Here is a 16180-nt window from a genome sequence, read left to right as displayed (position 1 = left end):
CAAGGATAATGTATACTGTGATGTCACACTACAAGGATAATGCAAACTGTGTTGTCACACTACAAGGATAATGCATACTGAGATGTCACACTACAAGGATAATGTAAACTGTGATGTCACACTACAAGAATAATGCAAACTGTGATGTCACACTACAAGGATAATGCATACTGTGATGTCACACTACAAGGATATGCATAATGTGATGTCACAGTACAAGGATAATGCATACTGTGATGCCACACTTCATGGATATGCATACTGTGATGTCACAGTACAAGGATAATGTATACTGTGATGTCACACTACAAGGATAATTCAAACTGTGTTGTCACACTACAAGGATAATGCATAGTATGATGTCACACTACAAAGATAATGCATACTGAGATGTCACACTACAAGGATAATGCAGAGTGTTATGTCACACTACAAGGATATTGCATACTGAGATGTCACACTACAAGGATACTGCAAACTGTGATGTCACACTACAAGGATAATGCATACTGTGATGTCACACTTCATGGATAATGCATACTGTGATGTCACACTACAAGGATAATGCACACTGTGATATCACACTACAAGGATAATGCAAACTTTGATGTCATACTTCAAGGATAATGCATAATGTGATGTCACACTACAAGGATAATGTAGTGAGATGTCACACTACAAGGATAATGCAAACTTTGATGTCACACTACAAGGATAATGCAAACTTTGATGTCATACTACAAGGATAATGCATACTGTGATGTCAAACTACAAGGATAATGCATACTGTGAGGTCACACTACAAGGATAATGCATAGTCTAATGTCACACTACAAGGATAATGCATACTGTAATGTTAAACTACAAGGATAATGCAAACTGTGATGTCACACTACAAGGATAATGCATACTGTGATGTCACACTACAAGGATAATGCATACTGAGATGTCACACTACAAGGATAATGCATACTGTAATGTCATACTACAAGGATAGTGTATACTATGATGTCACACTACAAGGATAATGCATACTGTGATGTCACACTACAAGGATAATGCATTGTGTAATGTCAGACTACAAGGATAATGCATACTGAGATGTCACACTACAAGGATAATGCAAACTGTGATGTCACACTACAAGAATAATGCAAACTGTGATGTCACACTACAAGGATATTGTATACTGTGATGTCACAGTACAAGGATATGCATAATGTGATGTCACAGTACAAGGATAATGCATACTGTGATGCCACACTACAAGGATATGCATACTGTGATGTCACAGTACAAGGATAATGTATACTGTGATGTCACACTACAAGGATAATTCAAACTGTGTTGTCACACTACAAGGATAATGCATAGTGTGATGTCACACTACAAAGTTAATGCATACTGTGATGTCACACTACAAGGAAAATGCATAGTGTAATTTCATAATTTCACACTACAAGGATAGAGCATACTGACATGTCATACTGCAAGGATAATGTATACTGTGATGTCACACTACAAGGATAATGCATACTGTGATGTCACACTACAAGGATAATGCATACTGAGATGTCACACTACAAGGATATTGCATACTGTGATGCAACACTACAAGGATATGTATACTGTGATGTCACAGTACAAGGATAATGTATACTGTGATGTCACACTACAAGGATAATGCAAACTGTGTTGTCACACTACAAGGATAATGCATACTGAGATGTCACACTACAAGGATAATGTAAACTGTGATGTCACACTACAAGAATAATGCAAACTGTGATGTCACACTACAAGGATAATGCATACTGTGATGTCACACTACAAGGATATGCATAATGTGATGTCACAGTACAAGGATAATGCATACTGTGATGCCACACTTCATGGATATGCATACTGTGATGTCACAGTACAAGGATAATGTATACTGTGATGTCACACTACAAGGATAATTCAAACTGTGTTGTCACACTACAAGGATAATGCATAGTATGATGTCACACTACAAAGATAATGCATACTGAGATGTCACACTACAAGGATAATGCAGAGTGTGATGTCACACTACAAGGATATTGCATACTGAGATGTCACACTACAAGGATACTGCAAACTGTGATGTCACACTACAAGGATAATGCATACTGTGATGTCACACTTCATGGATAATGCATACTGTGATGTCACACTACAAGGATAATGCACACTGTGATATCACACTACAAGGATAATGCAAACTTTGATGTCATACTTCAAGGATAATACATAATGTGATGTCACACTACAAGGATAATGTAGTGAGATGTCACACTACAAGGATAATGCAAACTTTGATGTCACACTACAAGGATAATGCAAACTTTGATGTCATACTACAAGGATAATGCATACTGTGATGTCAAACTACAAGGATAATGCATACTGTGACGTCACACTACAAGGATAATGCATAGTCTAATGTCACACTACAAGGATAATGCATACTGTAATGTTAAACTACAAGGATAATGCAAACTGTGATGTCACACTACAAGGATAATGCATACTGTGATGTCACACTACAAGGATAATGCATACTGAGATGTCACACTACAAGGATAATGCATACTGTAATGTCATACTACAAGGATAGTGTATACTATGATGTCACACTACAAGGATAATGCATACTGTGATGTCACACTACAAGGATAATGCATTGTGTAATGTCAGACTACAAGGATAATGCATACTGAGATGTCACACTACAAGGAAAATGCAAACTATCTGTGATGTCACACTGCAAGGATAATGCATACTGTGATGTCACGCAACAAGGATAATGCATACTGAGATGTCACACTACAAGGATAATGCAAACTGTGATGTCACACTACACGGATAATGCAAACTGTGATATCACTCTACAAGGATAATGCAAACTGTGATGTCACACTACAAGGATAATGCATAGTATAATGTCACACTGCAAGGATAATGCATACTGTGATGTCACACTACAAGGAAAATGCAAACTAACTGTGATGTCACACTACAAGGATAATGCATACTGTGATGTCACACTACAAGGATAATGCAAACTGTGATGTCACACTACACGGATAATGCATACTGTGATGTCACACTACAAGGATAATGCATACTGTAATGTCATACTACAAGGATAATGCATAGTGTGATGTCACACTACAAGGATAATGCATACTGTAATGTCACACTACAAGGATAATGCTTACTGTGATGTCACACTACAAGGATAATGCATACTGAGATGTCACAATACAAGGATAATGCAACTGTAATGTCACACTACAAGGATAATGCAAACTGTGATGTAACACTACAAGGATAATACATACTGTGATGTCACACTATAATTATACGGTATACTGAGATGTCACACTACAATGATAATGTTTACTGAGATGTCACACTACAAGGATAATGCATACTGTGATGTCACACTACAAGGATAATGCATACTGATATGTCATACTACAAGGATAATGCATACTGTGATGTCACACTACAAGGATAATGCAAACTGAGATGTCACACTACAAGGACAATGCATACTGTGATGTCACACTACAAGGATAATGCAAACTGTGATGTCACACTACATGGATAATGCATACTGTGATGTCACACTATGTGGATAATGCATACTGTGATGTCACACTACAAGAATAGTGCATACTGACATGTCATACTGCAAGGATAATGCAAACTGTGATGTCTCACACTACAAGGATAGTGCATACTGACATGTCATACTACAAGGATAATGCATACTGTGATGTCATACTACAAGGATAATGCATACTGAGATGTCACACTACAAGGATAATGCATAATGTGATGTCACACTGCAAGGATAATGCATACTGAGATGTCACGCTACAAAGATAATGTATACTGAGATGTCAGACTACAAGGATAATGCAAACTGTGATGTCACACTTCACAGATAATGCAAACTGTGATATCACACTAGAAGGATAATGCATACTGTGATGTCACACTACAAGGATAATGCATACTGAGATGTCACACTACAAGGAAAATGCAAACTGTGATGTCACACTGCAAGTATAATGCATAGTGTAATTTCACACTACAATGATAATGCATACTGACATGTCACACTACAAGGATAATGCAAACTGTGATGTCACACTACAAGGATAATGCATACTGAGATGTCACACTGCAAGGATAATGCAAACTGTGATGTCACACTGCAAGGATAATGCATAGTGTATTGTCGCACTACAAGAATAATGCATGGTGTAATGTCAGACAACAAGTATAATGCATAATGTGATGTCACACTAAAAGTAAAATGCATAGTGTAATGTCATACTGCAAGGATAATGTGTACTGTGATGTCACACTACAAGGATATGGCAAACTTTGATGTCATACTACAAGGATAATGCATACTGTAATGTCACACTACAAGGATAATGTATACTGTATTGTCACAATACAAGGTTAATGCAAACTGTGATGTCACACTACAAGGATAATGCATAGTGTAATGTCATACTAAAAGGATAATGTATACTGTGATGACACACTACAAGGATAATGCATACTGTAATGTCACACTACGAAGATAATATATACTGAGATGTCACACTACAAGGATAATGCATACTGTGATGTCACACTACAAGGATAATGCATAGTGCAATGTCACACTACAAGGATAATGCATATTGAAATGCCATACTACAAGGATAATGTATAATGTGATGTCACTCTACAAGGATAGTGCATACTGTAAAGTCACACTACGAATATAATGTATACTGAGATGTCACACTACAAGGATAATGCAAACTATGATGTCACACTACAAGGATAATGCATACTGAGATGTCACACTACAAGGAAAATGCATACTGTAATGTCACACTAGAAGGATAATGCATACTGTAATGTCTCACTACAAGGATATGGCAAACTTTGATGTCACACTACAAGGATAATGCATACTGTAAAGTCACACTACGAATATAATGTATACTGAGATGTCACACTACAAGGATAATGCAAACTATGATGTCACACTACAAGGATAATGCATACTGTGATGTCACACTACAAGGATATGGCAAACTTTGATGTCACACTACAAGGATAATGCATAATGTAAAGTCACACTATGAATATAATGTATACTGAGATGTCACACAACAAGGATAATGCAAACGATGATGTCACACTACAAGGATAATGCATAAAACCAGGGGAAGAGTCTTGAGGAGATCATTTGCATATTCCCAGTGCCTTCTGGGATAAGTGAAGAGTCTCCGCGAGCTCAACGATCACTGGGTTTTGGCCGTTGCAGCTGAAAAGAGGAAATCGGAAAACCAGGGGAAGAGTCTTGAGGAGATCATTTGCATATTCCCAGTGCCTTCTGGGATAAGTGAAGAGTCTCCGCGAGCTCAACGATCACTGGGTTTTGGCCGTTGCAGCTGAAAAGAGGAAATCGGAAAACCAGGCGAAGAGTCTTGAGGAGATCATTTGCATATTCCCAGTGCCTTCTGGGATAAGTGAAGAGTCTCCGCGAGCTCAACGATCACTGGGTTTTGGCCGTTGCAGCTGAAAAGAGGAAATCGGAAAACCAGGGGAAGAGTCTTGAGGAGATCATTTGCATATTCCCAGTGCCTTCTGGGATAAGTGAAGAGTCTCCGCGAGCTCAACGATCACTGGGTTTTGGCCGTTGCAGCTGAAAAGAGGAAATCGGAAAACCAGGGGAAGAGTCTTGAGGAGATCATTTGCATATTCCCAGTGCCTTCTGGGATAAGTGAAGAGTCTCCGCGAGCTCAACGATCACTGGGTTTTGGCCGTTGCAGCTGAAAAGAGGAAATCGGAAAACCAGGGGAAGAGTCTTGAGGAGATCATTTGCATATTCCCAGTGCCTTCTGGGATAAGTGAAGAGTCTCCGCGAGCTCAACGATCACTGGGTTTTGGCCGTTGCAGCTGAAAAGAGGAAATCGGAAAACCAGGGGAAGAGTCTTGAGGAGATCATTTGCATATTCCCAGTGCCTTCTGGGATAAGTGAAGAGTCTCCGCGAGCTCAACGATCACTGGGTTTTGGCCGTTGCAGCTGAAAAGAGGAAATCGGAAAACCAGGGGAAGAGTCTTGAGGAGATCATTTGCATATTCCCAGTGCCTTCTGGGCTAAGTGAAGAGTCTCCGCGAGCTCAACGATCACTGGGTTTTGGCCGTTGCAGCTGAAAAGAGGAAATCGGAAAACCAGGGGAAGAGTCTTGAGGAGATCATTTGCATATTCCCAGTGCCTTCTGGGATAAGTGAAGAGTCTCCGCGAGCTCAACGATCACTGGGTTTTGGCCGTTGCAGCTGAAAAGAGGAAATCGAAAAACCAGGGGAAGAGTCTTGAGGAGATCATTTGCATATTCCCAGTGCCTTCTGGGATAAGTGAAGAGTCTCCGCGAGCTCAACGATCACTGGGTTTTGGCCGTTGCAGCTGAAAAGAGGAAATCGGAAAACCAGGGGAAGAGTCTTGAGGAGATCATTTGCATATTCCCAGTGCCTTCTGGGATAAGTGAAGAGTCTCCGCGAGCTCAACGATCACTGGGTTTTGGCCGTTTAAGCTGAAAAGAGGAAATCGGAAAAACCGGCGCGCGAATTTTGGCTCATCTTTCATCGTTTTTAAGAAATCTCAAGATGGAAGAGGCCAGGAGCCATTTGGTGAGCTGCATTTCTTGCTACATGTTCACAGACTTACCAGTGGAAAAACCAAACTTCACATGCCACAAATGCAAGCTTGTGTCCCTGTTGGAGGAAAAGTTGCAAAATCTCGAAGAGAGGTTGGCTACGTTGAAGATCATTAAGGAAGGTGAAGAGTTCTTGGACAGAGCAGAATTATCTCTTCATGTTACAGAAAGAGAAGAAATTCGAAGTGCACCTGAAGAAACAGAGGAATGGAGACATGTGACCCAGAGAAGCAGGAGGATCAGGAGGCAGTCAGCACCCATACTGCTCAGAAACCAGTACCAGGCTCTCACGCAGGAAAATGATGAAGAAATACATCAGGATAAGACTTTGCCAACAAACAGCAACCTTGTACGCCTTCAGAGTCCTCCTGGATGGAGAAAGAAAAATGTTGTGAAGAAGAAACGGAGAGTGGTGGTCATGGGGGATTCCCTGTTGAGAGGAACAGAGGCCGCTATCTGCAGACCGGATATAACTTCAAGAGAAATGTGCTGTCTTCCAGGTGCAAAAATTAAAGATGTGTCTGACAGGATATCAGGACTCTTCAGACCTACAGATGACTACCCATTCCTGCTACTACATGTGGGGACAAATGACACCGCAAGAAACGACCTGGAAACCATCTGCAGAGACTTTGAAGACTTAGGCAAGAAAGTGAAAGAACTGGGAGCGCAGGTGGTCTTCTCTTCCATCCTCCCAGTGGATGGCCATGGAACAAGGAGGTGGAATAAGATTCTGCAGGTGAACAACTGGCTACGTCGATGGTGCTGTCAGCAACGATTTGGATTTCTGGATCACGGAGTGAACTACTTATACGATGGACTACTTGCTAGAGATGGGGTGCACCTTACGAAGACTGGAAAGCATGTATTTGGAAGTCGCCTTGCTACACTTGTAAGGAGAGCTTTAAACTAGAACAACATGGGAAGGGAAGCAAAAGACCAGAAAAAGCCATACACCTGACAAATGCTATTGAGAACTCTGCTAATAGAAGTGGAAAGGAAGAACAAAGACGAAAGAATCTAATTAATAAAAATATTGGAGAAAGAGAAACCAATCACAAACTAAAATGTTTCTATACTAATGCACAAAGCATGGGCAACAAACAAGGAGAATTGGAACTACTAACACAGGAAAAGAAATATGATGTCATTGGAATCACTGAAACTTGGTGGGACGATACACATGATTGGAATACAAGACTAGAAGGATACAACTTATTTGCAAGAAACAGACTTGATAAACGAGGAGGGGGTGTTGCATTGTATGTTAGAAACGCATATATCTGCACAGAGATTGAAGCTTCAGAGACTGGGAGTTCTGTGGAAACTGTTTGGGTAAGAATACAAGGACAGAACAATGGAAAGGACACCATTGTAGGCATTTACTACAGGCCGCCTGTGCAAGCTGAAGATATGGATGAACTCTTTATGCATCAAATGGCCAAGTTCTCCAAAAAATATGACATAGTTGTCATGGGAGATTTCAACTATCCAGACATTTGTTGGGAATCTCTCTCAGGCAAAACTAACAGGTCAAGGAAATTCTTATCCTCTCTTGCTGACAACTTTATCTTCCAAAAGGTAGGGGAGAAAACAAGGGGAACTGCTACCTTGGATCTAATCCTTATAAACAGGGAGGAAATGGTTGAGGAGGTAAAAGTGGCTGGAACCCTAGGAGGTAGCGACCATGCTATTTTAGAATTTTGGATAACTAGAGGCGGAAGACCTGTGAAGACTCAGACGTCAAGGTTAGATTTCAGAAAGGCAGATTTTAAGGGATTCAGAAAGATAATTGGAGGAATCCAATGGCTGGATATCCTTAAAGACAAAAATGTCCAGGAAGGATGGGAAATCTTGAAAAATGAAATTCTCAAAGCACAGTTGTTAACAATTCCGAAAAGAGGGAAGAATAGGAAGCATTTAAGGAAACCAGGATGGGTGAACACAGAACTTAAGCACATGCTAAAAAGGAAGAAAAAAATGTTTATAAAATGGAAAGAGGGAGGCATATCTAAAGAAGAATATAATGCTGTCTGCAGAATCTGCAGGGCGCAAATCAGATTATCTAAAGCTGAAAATGAATTGAGGCTTGCAAGAGATGTCAAAAGCAATAATAAAGGATTTTGGGGATATGTCAAAAGTAAAAGAAAAGTCAAAGATGCTATAGGATTTTTACAGGATGAAAATGATGAAATGGTAAGACAGGATGTTGAGAAGGCTGAACTTTTAAATTCCTATTTTGCATCTGTTTTCTCTCAGAAAGGAAATGTAACACCAACTGTTATTCACTGTCCTATTAAGGGAATAGAAGAATCCAGGATATCTATAAACAGAAAGATAGTGAGGAAACACTTAGCTAACCTAAATGAATTCAAGTCTCCAGGTCCAGATGAATTACACCCCAGAGTACTGAAGGAGATAGCAGAAGAAATTTCTGAACCACTCTCCATAATCTTTGAAAATTTTTGGAGAACAGGAGAAGTGCCAGAAGACTGGAGAAGAGCAAATGTTGTTCCTATCTTCAAAAAGGGGAAGAAGGTGGACCCAGGCAACTATAGGCCGGTGAGTCTGACTTCTATACCAGGAAAGATCTTTGAACAAATTATTAAACAACATGTAAGTCAATACCTGGATAAGAATGAAGTGATCAAACAGAGTCAGCATGGGTTTGTAACTAATAAGTCATGTCAGACTAACTTAATTTCCTTCTATGACGGTATCACTGATTGGGTGGATCAAGGAAATGCTGTAGATATAGTATATCTTGACTTCAGCAAAGCATTTGACAAAGTCTCTCATACAATCCTTATTGAAAAAATGACTAAGTATGGAATGGACAAGGCAACTGTTAGGTGGATTCATAGCTGGCTTAGTGATCGGACCCAAAGAGTGGTCGTAAATGGCTGCACATCCAGTTGGAAGAATGTCTCAAGTGGGGTACCACAGGGCTCTGTCCTGGGCCCTGTATTGTTCAACATCTTTATCAACGATTTAGATGAAGGAATTGAGGGTAAACTGATTAAATTTGCTGATGACACAAAGCTAGGAGGGATAGCTAATACTAGAGAAGAGAGAGAGAGGATTCAAAAAGATTTAAATAAACTGGAGAAGTGGGCAGTAACTAACAGAATGGTTTTTAACAGGGAGAAATGCAAAGTACTACATCTGGGCAATAAAAATGAAAAAAGCATATATAGAATGGGAGGAATAGGGCTAAGTGACAGCACATGTGAAAAAGACTTGGGTATACTAATAGATCACAGACTGAATATGAGTCAACAGTGTGATGCAGCAGCAAAAAAGGCAAATGCAGTTCTAGGATGTATTAACAGAAGCATACAGTCTAGATCACGTGAAGTCATTATTTCCCTCTACTCCTCTTTGGTCAGACCTCATCTGGAATATTGTGTCCAGTTTTGGGCACCACATTTTAAAAAAGACATCAACAAACTGGAGCAAGTTCAGAAAAGAGCGACCAGAATGGTGACCGGTCTGCAAACCCTGTCTTATGAGGAAAGGTTGCAGGATTTGGGAATGTTTAGTTTGCAAAAGAGAAGACTGAGAGGAGACTTAATTGCTGTCTACAAATATCTAAAGGGCTGTCACATTGTAGAAGGCTCAACTTTATTCTCATTTGCACAAGGAAAGACTAGAAGCAATGGGATGAAACTGAATGGGAGGAGACACAGATTAGATATTAGAAAAAACTTTTTGACAGTTAGAGTGATCAATGAGTGGAACAGGCTGCCACGAGAAGTGGTGAGTTCTCCTTCAATGGAAGTCTTCAAACAGAGGCTGGACAGACATCTGACTGGGATGATTTAGCGAATCCTGCTTTGAGCAGGGGGTTGGACCAGATGGCCCAGGAGGTCCCTTCCAACTCTACGATTCTATGATTCTACTGAGATGTCACACTACAAGGAAAATGCATACTGTAATGTCACACTAGAAGGATAATGCATACTGTAATGTCTCACTACGAAGATAATGTATACTGAGATGTCACACTACAAGGATAATGCAAACTGTGATGTCACACTACAAGGATAATGTATACTGTAATGTCACACTAGAAGGATAATGCATACAGAGATGTCACACTACAAGGATAATGCAAACTGTGATGTCACACTACAAGGAAAATGCATACTGAGATGTCACAATACAAGAAAAATGCATAGTGTAATGTCACACTACAAGGATAATGCATAGTGTAATGTCACACTACAAGGAAAATGCATAGTGTAATTTCACACTACAAGGATACTGCATACTGACATGTCATACTGCAATGATAATGTATACCGTGATGTCACACTACAAGGATAATTCATACTGAGATGTCATACTACAAGGATAATGCATACTGTGATGTCAGACAGCAATGATAATGCATACTGTAATGTCACACTACAAGGATAATGCATACTGTAAAGTCACACTACAAGGATAATGCATACTGTAATGTCACACTACAAGGATAATGCATACTGTGAATTCACACTACAAGGATAATGTAAACTGAGATGTCACACTACAAGGATAATGCAAACTTTGATGTCATACTACAAGGATAATGCATACTGTGACGTCACACAACAAGGATAATGCATAGTGTAATGTCACACTACAAGGATAATGCATAGTGTATTGTCACACTACAAGGATAATGCATAGTGTAATTTCACACTACAACGATAGTGCATACTGACATGTCATACTGCAAGGATATTGCAAACTGTGATGTCACACTACAAGGATAATGCATACTGTGATGTCACACTACAAGGATAATGCATACTGAGATGTCACACTACAAGGAAAATGCAAACTGTGATGTCACACTGCAAGTATAATGCATAGTGTAATTTCACACTACAATGATAATGCATACTGACATGTCACACTACAAGGATAATGCAAACTGTGATGTCACACTACAAGGATAATGCATACTGAGATGTCACACTACACGGATAATGCAAACTGTGATGTCACACTGCAAGGATAATACATAGTGTATTGTCGCACTACAAGGATAATGCATGGTGTAATGTCAGACAACAAGTATAATGCATACTGTGATGTCACACTAAAAGGAAAATGCATAGTGTAATGTCATACTGCAAGGATAATGTGTACTGTGATGTCACACTACAAGGATATGGCAAACTTTGATGTCATACTACAAGTATAATGCATACTGTAATGTCACACTACGAAGATAATATATACTGAGATGTCACACTACAAGGATAATGCATACTGTGATGTCACACTACAAGGATAATGCATAGTGCAATGTCACACTACAAGGATAATGCATATTGTAATGCCATACTACAAGGATAATGTATAATGTGATGTCACTCTACAAGGATTGTGCATACTGTAATGTCACACTACAAGGATAATACATACTGTAATGTCACACTACGAATATAATGTATACTGAGATGTCGCACTACAAGGATAATGCAAACTATGATGTCACACTACAAGGATAATGCATACTGAGATGTCACACTACAAGGAAAATGCATACAGTAATGTCACACTAGAAGGATAATGCATACTGTAATGTCTCACTACGAAGATAATGTATACTGAAATGTCACACTACAAGGATAATGCAAACTGTGATGTCACACTACAAAGATAATGCATACTGTAATGTCACACTAGAAGGATAATGCATACTGAGATGTCACACTACAAGGATATTGCAAACTGTGATGTCACACTACACGGATAATGCAAACTGTGATATCACACTACAAGGATAATGTACAGTGTAATGACACACTGCTAGGATATTGCATAGTGTAATGTGATACTACAAGGATAATTCATACTGTGATATCACACTACCAGGATAATGCATACCGTGATGTCACACTACAAGGATAATGCATACTGTAATGTCACACTGCAAGGATAAAGCATAGTCTAATGTCAGACTACAAGGATAATGCATGCTGAGATGTCACACTACAAGGAAAATGCAAACTAACTGTAATGTCACACTGCAAGGATAATGCATACTGTGATGTCACACTACAAGGATAATGCATACTGTGATGTCACACTTCAAGGATAATGCAAACTGTGATGTCAAACTACAAGGATCATGCAAACTATGATGTCAAACTACAAGGATAATGCATAATGTGATGTCACACTATAAAGATAATACAAACAGTGATGCCAAACTACAATTATAATGCAAACTGTGATGTCACACTACAAGAATAACGCATACTGTGATGTCACACTACAAGGATAATGCATGCTGTGATGTCACACTACAAGGATAATGGAAACTGTGCATGTCACACTACAAGGATAATGCAAACTGTGATGTCACACAACAAGGATAATGCATACTGTGATGTCACACTACAAGGATAATGCATACTGTGATGTCGAACTACAAGGATAATGAAAATTGTGATGTCAAACTACAAGGATAATGCAAACTGTGATGTCACACAACAAGGATAATGCATACTGTGATGTCACACTACAAGGATAATGCAAACTGTGATGTCACGCAACAAGGATAATGCATACTGTGCTGTCGCACTACAAGGATAATGCAAACTGTGATGTCACACTACAAGGATAATGCATACTGTGATGTCACACTACAAGGATAATGCATACTGACATGTCACACTACAAGGATAATGCAAACTGTGATGTCACACTACAAGAATAATGCAAACTGTGATGTCACACTACAAGGATATTGTATACTGTGATGTCACAGTACAAGGATATGCATAATGTGATGTCACAGTACAAGGATAATGCATACTGTGATGCCACACTACAAGGATATGCATACTGTGATGTCACAGTACAAGGATAATGTATACTGTGATGTCACACTACAAGGATAATTCAAACTGTGTTGTCACACTACAAGGATAATGCATAGTGTGATGTCACACTACAAAGTTAATGCATACTGTGATGTCACACTACAAGGAAAATGCATAGTGTAATTTCATAATTTCACACTACAAGGATAGAGCATACTGACATGTCATACTGCAAGGATAATGTATACTGTGATGTCACACTACAAGGATAATGCATACTGTGATGTCACACTACAAGGATAATGCATACTGAGATGTCACACTACAAGGATATTGCATACTGTGATGCAACACTACAAGGATATGTATACTGTGATGTCACAGTACAAGGATAATGTATACTGTGATGTCACACTACAAGGATAATGCAAACTGTGTTGTCACACTACAAGGATAATGCATACTGAGATGTCACACTACAAGGATAATGTAAACTGTGATGTCACACTACAAGAATAATGCAAACTGTGATGTCACACTACAAGGATAATGCATACTGTGATGTCACACTACAAGGATATGCATAATGTGATGTCACAGTACAAGGATAATGCATACTGTGATGCCACACTTCATGGATATGCATACTGTGATGTCACAGTACAAGGATAATGTATACTGTGATGTCACACTACAAGGATAATTCAAACTGTGTTGTCACACTACAAGGATAATGCATAGTATGATGTCACACTACAAAGATAATGCATACTGAGATGTCACACTACAAGGATAATGCAGAGTGTGATGTCACACTACAAGGATATTGCATACTGAGATGTCACACTACAAGGATACTGCAAACTGTGATGTCACACTACAAGGATAATGCATACTGTGATGTCACACTTCATGGATAATGCATACTGTGATGTCACACTACAAGGATAATGCACACTGTGATATCACACTACAAGGATAATGCAAACTTTGATGTCATACTTCAAGGATAATGCATAATGTGATGTCACACTACAAGGATAATGTAGTGAGATGTCACACTACAAGGATAATGCAAACTTTGATGTCACACTACAAGGATAATGCAAACTTTGATGTCATACTACAAGGATAATGCATACTGTGATGTCAAACTACAAGGATAATGCATACTGTGACGTCACACTACAAGGATAATGCATAGTCTAATGTCACACTACAAGGATAATGCATACTGTAATGTTAAACTACAAGGATAATGCAAACTGTGATGTCACACTACAAGGATAATGCATACTGTGATGTCACACTACAAGGATAATGCATACTGAGATGTCACACTACAAGGATAATGCATACTGTAATGTCATACTACAAGGATAGTGTATACTATGATGTCACACTACAAGGATAATGCATACTGTGATGTCACACTACAAGGATAATGCATTGTGTAATGTCAGACTACAAGGATAATGCATACTGAGATGTCACACTACAAGGAAAATGCAAACTATCTGTGATGTCACACTGCAAGGATAATGCATACTGTGATGTCACGCAACAAGGATAATGCATACTGAGATGTCACACTACAAGGATAATGCAAACTGTGATGTCACACTACACGGATAATGCAAACTGTGATATCACTCTACAAGGATAATGCAAACTGTGATGTCACACTACAAGGATAATGCATAGTATAATGTCACACTGCAAGGATAATGCATACTGTGATGTCACACTACAAGGAAAATGCAAACTAACTGTGATGTCACACTACAAGGATAATGCATACTGTGATGTCACACTACAAGGATAATGCAAACTGTGATGTCACACTACACGGATAATGCATACTGTGATGTCACACTACAAGGATAATGCATACTGTAATGTCATACTACAAGGATAATGCATAGTGTGATGTCACACTACAAGGATAATGCATACTGTAATGTCACACTACAAGGATAATGCTTACTGTGATGTCACACTACAAGGATAATGCATACTGAGATGTCACAATACAAGGATAATGCAACTGTAATGTCACACTACAAGGATAATGCAAACTGTGATGTAACACTACAAGGATAATGCATACTGTGATGTCACACTATAATTATAAGGTATACTGAGATGTCACACTACAATGATAATGTTTACTGAGATGTCACACTACAAGGATAATGCATACTGTGATGTCACACTACAAGGATAATGCATACTGATATGTCATACTACAAGGATAATGCATACTGTGATGTCACACTACAAGGATAATGCAAACTGAGATGTCACACTACAAGGACAATGCATACTGTGATGTCACACTACAAGGATAATGCAAACTGTGATGTCACACTACATGGATAATGCATACTGTGATGTCACACTATGTGGATAATGCATACTGTGATGTCACACTACAAGAATAGTGCATACTGACATGTCATACTGCAAGGATAATGCAAACTGTGATGTCTCACACTACAAGGATAGTGCATACTGACATGTCATACTACAAGGATAATGCATACTGTGATGTCATACTACAAGGATAATGCATACTGAGATGTCACACTA

Source organism: Dendrobates tinctorius, unplaced genomic scaffold (assembly GCF_039654945.1).
Source record: "Dendrobates tinctorius isolate UK_male_01 unplaced genomic scaffold, ASM3965494v1 ptg000108l, whole genome shotgun sequence".
Taxonomy (NCBI): Eukaryota; Metazoa; Chordata; class Amphibia; order Anura; family Dendrobatidae; genus Dendrobates; species Dendrobates tinctorius.
Note: the sequence above shows the minus strand (reverse complement) of the source record.